The sequence below is a fragment of the Gorilla gorilla genome, chromosome 11, assembly GCF_029281585.2.
Source record: "Gorilla gorilla gorilla isolate KB3781 chromosome 11, NHGRI_mGorGor1-v2.1_pri, whole genome shotgun sequence".
In the NCBI taxonomy this organism is placed as follows: domain Eukaryota; kingdom Metazoa; phylum Chordata; class Mammalia; order Primates; family Hominidae; genus Gorilla; species Gorilla gorilla.
Window position 1 is genome coordinate 96,578,168 of NC_073235.2, and position 12,825 is coordinate 96,590,992.

At 33.9% G+C, this 12,825-nt stretch overlaps 1 pseudogene; it reads left to right on the forward strand.

The window, feature by feature from the left end:
* The first annotated feature begins 10,853 nt into the window (after positions 1-10,853).
* LOC101140840 (heterogeneous nuclear ribonucleoprotein A1-like) lies at positions 10,854-11,787 on the forward strand (annotated as a pseudogene).
* The last annotated feature ends 1,038 nt before the right edge of the window (positions 11,788-12,825 follow it).

Sequence of the window (12,825 nt, forward strand, 5' to 3'; positions counted from 1 at the left end):
TTTCTCTATTCCTTAAAGCTACTGCTGAGTATGGCTCTCCAATTAAAAGCAGTTTTACTGAAATACAATTAACATACCATAAAATCTACCCGTTTAAACTTTACAATTTAATAGTTTCTAGTCTATTCAGACCTGTGAAGTATCAACATCATCTAATCTTAGATTACTTTAGTCATCCCCAAAGGAATTCCTGTATACATTTAACAGTTACTCATCTTTTGTGCATAGATATCTACTCGTCTCATCATTGTTTCTTGAAAAGGCTTTTCCTTTACCATTATATTATGTTGGCACTCATCAAAAATCCATTTACCATAAATGTAAGGGTTTATTTCTAGATTTGCAATTTTATTCCATGGATCAGTGCATCTATACTCATGTCAATAGCACGAGTGCTACTTTAGCTTACTGCTTAGCTTACTACTACTGTTGCATTGTACGTTCTGAAATTGAACAGTGTGTCATCCATCTTTGTTCTTTTTAAGATTGTTTGGGCTAATCTGCAGTTTCCAATTCCATGAACACTTTAAAATCATCTTAATTCTTTTATAGTAATTATGTTAAATCTGTAGATTTTCTGGGGGATTATACTATCCTTAACAACATTATATATTCTTATCTGGGGACATGGAATATTCAATTTATACAAGTCTTCTTTAATTGTTTTTAACAGTGTTTTATAGTTTTAAGTGTACAGATTTAAACTTTTTGCTGTGAAATTAGTTCACTATTTTCTTTGCAATTTGTTCTTATTTTCTTTTCTTACCTAATTACCTTGACTGAAACTTCCAGAACAATATTGAGCACAAATGGCAAGACAAGTATTCCTACCTTGTTTCTGATTTTAGGGGAAAACAACACAGTTTCATCATTAAGTTAGCTGTGGATTTTTAATAGATGTTTGTTATTAGGAGGAAGAAGTCCTTTATTTTATTTTATTTTTTTCTGCTCTTAATTCTTTAAGTGATTTTTTTATCATGAAAGGACATTATATTTTGTCAAATGTGTCTATTGATATCACCAAGTGTATTTTGTCCATTATATTAATATAGCATATTACAATAGTTGATATTATAATGTTAAAGCAACCTTGCATTCCTGGAATAAACCTCACCTGGTCACAGTAAATAATTCTTTTCGTAAATAACCTGGATTCATTTCCAATGTTGTGTTGAGGATTTCTAGTTTATATTTATAGAATATATTAGTCTGTAATTTTCTTTTCTTGGGCTATGTTTGTCTGATCTTCATATCAGAGTAACACTGGCATCATACAAGTTAGAAAGTATTTTTACTCTTCTAATTTCTGACAAGTTTGTGAAAAATTAGTATTAATTGTTTAAATACTTGTTAGAATGCACCATTAAAATCAGTTAGGACTGGGTTTTTTCTTTGTGTAGATTACCTAAATTATTATTTTTATCTTTTTTATATTTCATAAGACTATTAAAAATTTTCTATAGCTTCCAGAGTTAGTTTTGGAAATTGTGGCTTTCAAAAAATGTATTTAACTCATGAAGTTATCTAATTTTCTAGCATTAACTATTTGTAGTATTTTCTTATAATACTTTTTTTATTTCTGCAAAGTAATCTCCTTGCATTTCTTAATATAGCATGTTATTCTCCTCTCTCTGTCTTTTTTTATTGGTCAATCCTGCTGGGAATTTATTAATTTCATGGCCTTTTTCACAAAAACTATTTTTGTGGAATTTTTCAATTTTAAAAATTTTAAAAAATACATTTTCATTTTAGTAATTTCAGTTCTAATCTTTTTATTTGTCATGTCTGCCTGCCCTAGGTTTAATTTACTCTGTTTTCTAGTGTCCTATGGTGAATGGTGAGTATATTAATTTGAGATTTCTTGTTTCTTTCAAATATAGGTGATTGTAGCTGTAAATTTCTCTCCAGGCAGTTGATTTAGCTGCATTCAACATGTGTTGTTATAATATTTGTTTATTTTTATATATTTCTAAATATTTTTAAATTTTCCTTGTGTGAGTTCTTCATTAATTCATTGTTTTTAAGAGGATTATTGCGGGGCACGGTGGCTCACGCCTGTAATCCCAGCACTTTGGGAGGCCAAGGCGGGCGGATCATGAGGTCAGGAGATCAAGAACATCCTGGCTAACACAGTGAAACCCAGTCTCTACTAAAAATACAAAAAAATTAGCCGGGCGTGGCAGCATGCGCCTGTAGTCCCAGCTGCTGGGCAGGCTGAGGCAGGAGAAAGGCATGAACCCGAGAGGCGGAGTGTGCAGTGAGCCGAGATCACGCCGCTGCACTCCAGCCTGGGTGACAGAGCAAGACTCTGTCTCAAAAAAAAAAAAAAAAAAAAAGGATTATTTTCCCAACTTGACTTGTGTTTTATTTCTAATTTTATTCCATTGTGGTCAGATAATGTACTTGTATTATCTCAATCCTCTAAAATTTATGGAGGTTTGCCTTATGGACTAGTGTATGGTTTATCATGGAGAATATTTCATGTGTGTTTGAGAAGAATACGTATTCTACTGTTAATTAGTGGAGTGTTCCTTGCAAATGTTAGGTCTAACTGAATTGTACAATTGTTACAACTGAATTGTACAATTTTTCTATATTCTGTCTGAACTACTGCTTTATTGTTCTAATATATTGTGGAAAGTGGAGGTCTGAAGTCTACAACTGTAACTGTCAAAGTGTCTCTCCCTTTGAGTCTTTCAATTTCTTCTTCATGTACCTTTGGGCTCTATTCTTGGGTGTCTATATGTTTATAATTGTTATATCTTTCTGATAGTTTGTACTTATATCATTATAAAATGTTTCTCTTTAGTTATAATAACGTTTGATTAGAAAGTCTAAATTGTATATTTGTACAGCAGTCACAGCTCTTTTATCATTACTGTTCACATAATATATGTTTTCCCAACATTTTACTATAAATCAACTTGTAATGTTCTGTTTCTTTATTCACTCTACTCTGACTTTTGAATTAATTATTGAATTTATTTGTATTTAATGCTATTATTGATATGGCTGAGTTTTAGTTTTGATTTCTGTATGTCTTATGTCCTTTTTGTTGCTCTCTTCATCTTTTACTGTATTCTTTTGCATTAAGGAGACTTTTTTATAGTGTAAAATTTTACCATCAGTGATTGTATTCAGTATATTGTTTATGTATTTTTCATTGGTTGCTCTATGGCTTACAAAATACATCTCAAATTATCAGAATTTACTTCAGATTTATACAAGGTTATTACAGTGAGTTATAGAAACTTTAATCCTATACAGCTCTATTCTCTCTTCCCCTTTTTTGTGTCATCAATGCTTTCTCTCTCGCTCTCTTTCTCTACATATATACATATAACATATGTTATATGTATATACAAATTATATATATAATTGATGCTATATTTATATATAAGATTATATATGTAGTGTTTTATTTATATATAAATTATATATAACATGTATATAAATTACTCATATTTATATATAAAAATGATATACAACATATATGTATATAAATTCATATTTATATATAAAATTATATATAACACGCATATAAATTATTCATATTTATATATTATATATACATATTACATTTATATATAAATTATACATCTATCTATAATACATACATCTAAGTTTATCTGTTATATATATGTTTTACATACATCAATGTGTGGGTATATATGTACACACACATATATATACACACATAAATATATATATGCACACAAACGTGTGTGTGTGAGAGTATATATATATATATATATATATATACACACACACACACAGGAAGTTTATATGTGTTGCTATCATGGAGCCTCAAGCTTCCTCTTAATTACTTACCATCATAATCACCATTGTTTCTATAGCAGTCTTTGGCTTTACTTTCCCCGTGCTCTATTCCAAATAAAAAGTGAAAGTTATGGGGTTCTCTGTTCTTAAGTCTTGCAGCTCTCCCTGGACGTAACCTGTCTGCCATTACTCTCAAGATGGAAAGGGGTGTAACAGTCCATTTATCTGGGAATGGGAACCTGCTTTACAATCAGATTGCTCAAAGAGTGATGGTCTTCTCAAATTGCCTCTCCTGACATGAAGCCTTCCTCTGACTATGGAGCTAGCTAGGGTGAGAGTGGCCATTGCCCAATATTGTCCTTCCTTTTCTGTTGTGGAATTTCCATGATAGTAACAGAGATTGGGTGGAAGAAGGAAGCCCCTGACACCTGGGCTTCACTTGCCTGGAATAGTGCTTCAACAGCATGAAGCTGTGGGGTTATAAAATATGCTGTTGTTCTGACCTTCCCATTAAAAACAAACAAACAAAAACAAAACAGAGCCCTATACTAGGAGATGGGAGGAGAGGAAGCCTCATCTTTTTGGCACACCATCCTGGAGGAGAGCCTTTATTTCACTAAGCTGGGACTAGTGAAGTGATAGAATGTGACTTGAATTTACAGATTCTCACTGTTCTTAATAGAATGTGACTTGAATTTACAGATTCTCACTGTTCTTAACAAGATTTAGTAGATTTTTCTAAATAAATAAATCTTTCTTTCATGAATAATCTTAGGAAAATTTCCAGAGACTTTAGAGGGGTGTGTGTGTTTGTGTGTGTGACACAGAGAGAGAGAGAGAAAGAGATTTCTATTTTCATCAGTTATGGTTGCTTTTCTGGGGAGAAGATCCAGGGGCATCTTACATCACTGTTAGGGAAGTGTCTCCCTTCTTGTGTTAGCACTCCTTTTTAATGACATTATCATGTATTACTTTTCATAATTACCTAAATCTTTCCATTTATTTATGCCTTTTTAAACAAATCAATCAATTTTTTGGATCTGCCAAGTTACATTGGATATATGGTTTGGATCACCATTTGACCTTGAATGAAAAGTTAGTTTTGTTGATTAGCTGGGCATGGTGGCGGGGGCCTGTAGTCCCAGCTACTCGGGAGGCTGAGGCAGGAAAATTGCCGTGAGCCGAGATTGCGCCACTGCACTCCAGCCTAGGCGACAGAGCGAGACTCCATCTCAAAAAAAAAAAAGAAAGTTAGTTTTGTTGGACATTTCTGTTTGGATCAATAAAATGGTAATTATATTATTTCTTGGACAGATTCTCCACTGAGATTAAATTGTATCAATCTCCTCTGCTAAAATCTACTGATTTTCTGGTAAAACTTACACTCCTTACTTTAGAATGCATTCACAAATAATCTGTGTTAGCCTCTAGCTTGTTGTTGTGAACAACAACAGCTTTCATTTTTCCCATGCATAGCTCAGAGCTCTTAGACATGCCATTTCATTGACTGGCACGCATTTTCTGTATTTATCTCTAATTCGAAACTTCAGTATAACTATAAACTTCCTAGAAGCCCAGCTAAAATCCCCCTGTCTGTTGCCATCTGATTAGTGTTCCCACTTCTGAGATTTTATATTATGCATATTAGGAGGTAACTCCATCACTTATCATAGCTGATTACAATCTTTGAGTTATTTTCTATCTTATTACTAGAATATGGTCAAAAACTTTTGAATCTTCTGAGTTTATAATTCTTCTTTTGATCTCAGTATCTGAGCATTACAGGTACTAAAGGAAAGCTTATTTTTCCTACAAAGCTCTTCTACAAGCAGAGCCCCTGATGACACTCAGTACTTACTTAGTGTAGTACTTTTAATTTAGTATGAGGGACTAGAAACATTGAAAAGTTATGGAACCATTATTTTTGCTTTGATTTATAATTATTAAGTTATTTAAAATAAAAATAAAAAGTTGAACATTTTTAATAAAAGTATAACTAAGGCCCTTTGTAAATGAGTTATTATTTTTAAATCATTATGGCCTACTATATTTTGCAGATATCTTCTAATTTTAAATTGCAAACATTGTTCATTTTTAATTAAAATTAAAATTTGTACATACTAAGTGTCCACTAAGATTTAAAGTATGCTCCTGGCTGTGCATTTCTGATAGCTCTTATTTTATATTTTATACTTATAAGTAAACATATGTATAGTTTTACAAGCTAATCCCAATCTTATTTGATCCCCTCAGTAGATCTGAAAGGTTATTTTTAATAATTATTTATGAATTTTATAGATAAGGATATTGAAATTGTTAGAGATTAAATGCCTTTTTCCAAGTACATGATACAGTCTGACGTCTGCCGCTGAACACTTATATTTACCTGCACTGAAACCCAATCTTTCTTCTTCAAATTGAGAGTGTTTCCTTTCTTAAAGCTTTGTCTTTTACATCGCAAAACAGGATAACAGGGAGAAATGACAAATTACAGAAGTGGTTACCTGATAATAAATCTTACTACCTTTAGGTGAAACACTTACAAGACTTTTTAGGATGGTGACAGTGTATTTGGCTTAGGTTTATCTTTTCCACACTTAATGTCATCTTTACATTTTTCAAAAGCCAGCAAGAGTTTGCTATTCAGAAAGAGAGCATCTTACCTTCACAGCAAGAGACATCCTTTTAGATAATCCTTAGAACAAGGTAATGCTGAAAAACCTGATGGCATGAAGGAAGAGACCCATGTTGGAAAGGGAATATGGGTTGTTTACTAAGGGAAGAAATGCCAGTATCAGGCTCAACACTCATCTAACAGTGGGAATACTTGTTACATTAACAAGATTTACTGACAGACTCCATCTGTGTCTTCTCACCAAACAAGGTCACTCAGTCAGATACTATGGAGCCTAATGAGGAAAATGCCAAGTCTCTGGAGTGATAATAGAGGTTCACTCTGACTTACGCCTCAGGCACTGGCAATATTTTTAGGTCTGGAAAATAAAATAAGGCACAGAAAAAGGTCATAATTTTTATCAAGCCAATCCGCCTTGAAAAATAGCTGTGCAAGTGAGTATATTTAATATTGTTTTACTTTCTTGAAATTCAAGGTTACTTTTCTCTTTTTTAAAGTGGTCCTGAAGGGTTTCAATACTTACCTGAACATTACATTTACATATGTTATTAGGTTAAAGGGTCTGTGCCACAGCTCTATTATTTTATATCTAAGAAAGGAAATACCTACAAAATGCTAAAGGGGCTTGTTGTTTTTGTGCATGTAATGTATTATTAGCTTTTTCTTTGAAAAAAAGCCCTCACAAAATTTCTCTGTAGCATTAGATATCACGATATTTCTTAAACTTGGGAATTAGATGTTTGGTTTCTTGTCTTAGCACCTGTAATCACAAAGCTATTAAGTAGCTTTTTTACTTGAGCAAATAGCTTATCATCTCTGAACCTGTGTCCTTAATGGACAAATAATGGATTTAGAATAAATAATAATTGAGATCCCTTAAAATGTAAAGACTCTCCAGGCTCATTACTTATATATCAAACTTACGTACCTTTTTTTTTTTTTTATCAGCAGACCTCTTCAAATACCTATTATAGATAGCCCTAGTTTGATTCATGAAAACCACATGATATTAGAACATACCTAATTTCCTGGTCTGTTTTTATTATCCCTGCACTTTGTTCAAATGCCATCCACTAATTTGGTATTTTCTGTAGATTTATGAAGTCTTAAAGTGTTTTGCTACAGCTTTCTTTATACATTCAAATTTTATTACAGAAATATAAATAAATTAAAATGTTTCCTAGTCTATCAACTACTTCCACTCCTTTTTTATTTCTCAGAAAGGATTCTCTCTTTAAAAATAAAGAAAACAAACATACAAACAAACAAAAAAATCCACTAAGACATAAATGTCACAATCTGTACTTTATTTACTATACTGAAGTCAAAGATTGCTGAGTAACTGACTTTAAACATAATGGGAAGGGAAGCTTTCACAAGGATAAGACCCCGGATATAATCAACATTCACCAAAAACAAATCATGAACTGTAAAGTTGCTGACTTACTGTAGTGCAACTGAGTAAAAGCCTCTGTGGAAAATTTAAAGTATTTTATTCAACTAATTTTACTGAAAAGCAATTATTTATTGGTTGCCTTGTTTAAAGAATCAGGAAAGACAATTAGTCTAAGTTAAGGCATTTGAATTTGAGGTACCGTTGGTCTAGAACACACCATACAGAGTCCAGAGCTGGTAAAAGTCCATCATTTAGAAGTGATATAGAAAAGAACAAGACAGAGTAAAAGCTCTATGCCATCAGGACTAGAGATTAGTTTGTTAATTAAGAAATCAAATTATGGCAAGGATTAATAATAAACAAAATGCCTTAAATATTTTAATTTGTAGCTTTTTAAAATTGTGTTTATTTATTCATTCATTCATTTTATTATGCTTTCAAGTTTTAGGGTACATGTGCACAATGTGCAGGTTTGTTACATACCAACGGTGTGCTGCACCCATTAACTCGTCATTTAACATTAGGTATATCTCCAAATGCTATCCCTCCCCACTCCCGCCACCTCACAACAGGCCCCGGTGTGTGATGTTCCCCTTCCTGTGTCCATGTGTTCTCATTGTTCAATTCCCACCTATGAGCGAGAACGTGCGGTGTTTGGTTTTTTGTCCTTGCGATAGTTTGCTGAGAATGATGGTTTTCAGCTTCATCCATGTCCCTACAAAGGACATGAACTCATCCTTTTTTATGGCTGCATAGTATTCCATGGTGTATATGTGCCACATTTTCTTAATCCAGTCTGTCATTGTTGGACATTTGGGTTGGTTCCAAGTCTTTGCTATTGTGAATAGTGCCATAATAAACATACGTGTGCATGTGTCTTTATAGCAGCATGATTTATAATCCTTTGGGTATATACCCAGTAATGGGATGGCTGGGTCAAATGGTGTTTCTAGTTCTAGATCCCTGAGGAATCGCCACACTGACTTCCACAATGGTTGAACTAGTTTACAGTCCCACCAACAGTGTAAAAGTGTTCCTATTTCTCCACATCCTCTCCAGCACCTGTTGTTTCCTGACTTTTTAATGATTGCCATTCTAACTGGTGTGAGATGGTATCTCATTGTGGTTTTGATTTGCGTTACTCTGATGGCCAGTGATGATGAGCATTTTTTCATGTGTCTTTTGGCTGCATACTTTTAAATGCATAAATGTAACTGAAACTCTTTCAGATAAGACCTAGCATTTTCTTTGAGTATAAGCCTACTGCCTGGCATTGTTTTAATTTTTTAATAAACCACACAAAAAATATCTCCTTGCCTCAGTACTACTGAAAAACTATGTGTACCACAGTAATAAATCTCAAAATGACACTATTTCTAGAGTGTCTCTGCTTACTAAACCAGCGTAGGAATGTTCACACATTGAGTTACAAATTTTTGCAATAGTTCCCTCATTCCTTTACCATCTTGAGGCCTTTTTAAAAATGTAGCATAATAATATAGTTTTGATATAATTAATTTATAAATTTTTAAATTTACATAAATCAGCAACTCCAATTTTATTATACAAAAATTAAACACTATATTTCTTATGTCCATGTAAAAATATTATTTCATAATGCATTTCAAATTTCAGTATTTTTTATTAACACATAATAACATGTATTAATACCTGATACATATTTATGGGGTACAGATGATTTTTGATACATGCATACAATGCAGAATGATCACAATAGGGTATTTATTATATTCATCATCCAATCATTTGTCATTTCTTCATGATGGAAACATTCCAAATATTCTTTTCCAGGTATTTTGAAATAATTAATTACTGTTAACTGTAGTTATGCTGTAGTGCTGTCAAAAATTAGAACTTATTCCTTCCATCTAATTATATGTTTGTGCCCATTAACCAACCTCTTTTCAGCCCCATACCCACCCTTCCCAGCCTCTGGCATCTATCACTCTACTCTCTACTTTCATGAAATCAACTTTCATAGCACCCACAGGTGAGTGTGAGCTTGTGATATTTGTCTTTCTGTGCCTAGCTTATTTTATTTAACAAAATGACCTCCAGTTCCATCCATGCACCCGCCAATGACAGGATTTTATTTTTTTTATGATAGATAGAATTCCATTGTGTGCATATACCACGTTTGCTTTATTAATTCTGTTGTTGATGGACAGTTAGGTTGATTCCATATCTTGGTTATTGTGAATAGTGCTGCAATAAACAAGTGGGGTACAGCTATCTATTTGATATGCTGATTTCTTTTTCTTTGAATAAATACCATCAAATGAGATTGCTGGATCCTATTGTAGGTCTTTTTTTTTAGTTTTATGAAAAATTGTCACACTGCTTTCCATAGTGGCTAAACTAATTTACATTCCCACCGACAATGTGTAATAGTTCACTTTTCTCCCAGTCCTTTCCAGCATTTATTTTTTATTTCTTTGATAATAGCCATTCTAACTGAGGTGAGATGATAACTCATTGCCGTTTGAACTTGCATTTCCATGATGATTAGTAATGTTGAGCATTTTTTAATATACATGTTAGACATTTGTATGTCTTGTATGTCTTATTTTGAGAAAAGTCTACTCAGATTATTTGCCCACTTTTTAATGGGTTTATTCTTTTGCTGTTGAGTTTTTTTTCTTCTGAATTCTGAGTATTAGTCCCCTGTCAGATTAATAGCTATTTCTCTCAATCTAAAGATTGTTCTTCACTCTGTTTCTTTGCTGTCCAGAGCTTTTTAGTTTAATGTAGCCCACTTATCTATTTTTGTAGAGGCATTTTGCCTGTGCTTTTGAAGTCCCAGTCATAAAGTCTTTGCCTAGACAACTGTCCTAAAGCATTTGCCCTGTTTTTGCCTAGAAGTTTTATAATTTTAGGTCTTATGATTTAAACACTTAGTGTTACTGTGATGTATCACATTTATTAATTTGCACGTGGTGGAGGTATGTTCATCGTTTACTTCCTTCTGCCTGTGGATGCCACCGAGGAAGCATTGTTAAAGTCTCTCTTCCCCTTGCCATTATGTCTAAATCAGAGTCTCCTAAATAGCCCGAACAGCTGAGGAAGCTCTTCATTGGATGGTTGATCTTTGAAACAACTGATGAGAGCCTGAAGAGCCATTTTGAGCAATGGGGAACGCTCACGGACTGTGTGGTAATGAGAGATCCAAACACCAAGCGCTCCAGGGGCTTTGGGTTTGTCACACATGCCACTGCAGAAGAGGTGGATGCAGCCATGAATACAAGGCCACACAAGGTGGATGGAAGAGTTGTGGAACCAAAGAGACCTGTCTCAAGAGAAGATTATCAAAGATCAGGTGCCCGCTTAACTGTGTAAAAGATATTTGTTGGTGGCATTAAAGAAGACACTGAAGAACATCACTTAAGATAATATTTTTGAACTGTATGGAAAAATTAAAGGGATTGAAATCATTACTGACCAAGACAGTGGCAAGAAAAGGGGCTTTGCGCTTGTAAACTTTGACGACCACACCGTTACTGGGAATGACCACAACTATGAAGTTAGGAAAGCCCTGTCAAAGCAAGAGATAGCTAGTGCTTCATCCAGCCAAAGAGGTCGAAGTAGTTCTGGAAACTTTGATAGTGGTCGTGGAGTTGGTTTCAGTGGGAATGACAACTTTGGTTATGGAGGAAACTTCAGTAGTCTTGGTGGCTTTGGTGGCAGCTGTGGTGGTGGTGGATATGGTGGCAGTGGGGTTGGCGATAATGGATTTGGTAATGATGGAAGCAATTTTGGAGGTGGTAGAAGCTACAATATATTTGGCAGTTACAACAATAGGTCTTCAAATTTTGGACTCATGAAGGGAGGAAACTTTGGAGGCAGAAGTTCTGGCCTCTATGGTGGTGGAGGCCAGTCCTTTGACAAACCATGAAACCAAGGTGGCTATGGCGGTTCCAGTAGCAGTAGTAGCTATGGCAGTGGCAGAAGATTTTAATTACTGCCAGGAAACAAAGCTTAGCAGAAAAGAAGAGTCAGATAAGTGACAGGGAAGCTACAGGTTACAACAGATTTGTGAACTCAGCCAAACACAGTGGTGGCAGGGCCTAGCTGCTACCAAAGGAAAAGAAAAATGTTTCAGACAAATACTCATGTGTATGGCAAAAACTAGAGGACTGTATTTGCGATGAGTTGTATAACAGGTTATTTTAATTTCTGTTCTGTGGAAAGTATAAAGCATTCCAACAAAAGGTTTTAATGTAGATTTTTTTTTACACCCATGCTGTTAATTGCTAAATGTAATAGTCTGATCATGATGCTGAATAAATGTGTCTTTTTTTTTTTTTTTTTTTTTTTAATGTGCTGTGTTAAGTTAGTCTACTCTGAAGCCATCTTGGTAAATTTCCTCAACAGTGTGAAGTTAGAATTCCTTCAGAGTAATGCCAAGTCCTATTTGGAATTTATATACAGTCTGCTTGGGTGAAGAAGTCATTGTCTTCAGAAACCTTGGTGTAGTTGAAAGATAGTTACTGTTATGACCCGAAGTTCACCATTAAAAGGGATCACCCAAGCCACCCAAGCAAAATCATGGAATTATTGGTTATAAAAATGATTGTGGCCACATCTTATGCAATATATCTAAATTGAATGATGGTACCAGATAAAATTATAGATGAGAATGAAGCTTTTGTATCATCCATTATCATGTGTAATCAATAAACGATTTAATTCTCTTGAAAAATAAAATAATTTGCATGTTTTGAACAATGTTCGCATCCCTGGGATAAATCTGACTTGATCATGGTGTGTTATCTTCTTAATATGTTGGATTTGACTTGCTACTATAGTGTTGAGGATTGTTTCATTTATATTCATCAGGTTTATTTTCTTGTAGTTTCCTTTTTTGTTGTGTCCCTGTCTAGTTTTGGTATTAGGGTAGTGCTGGCCTCATAGAATGAGGTAGTCAGAATTCTCTCTTCTTCTAATTTTTGGAATAATTTGAGAATTGTAACTAGGTTTTCTTTAGAAGTCTGGA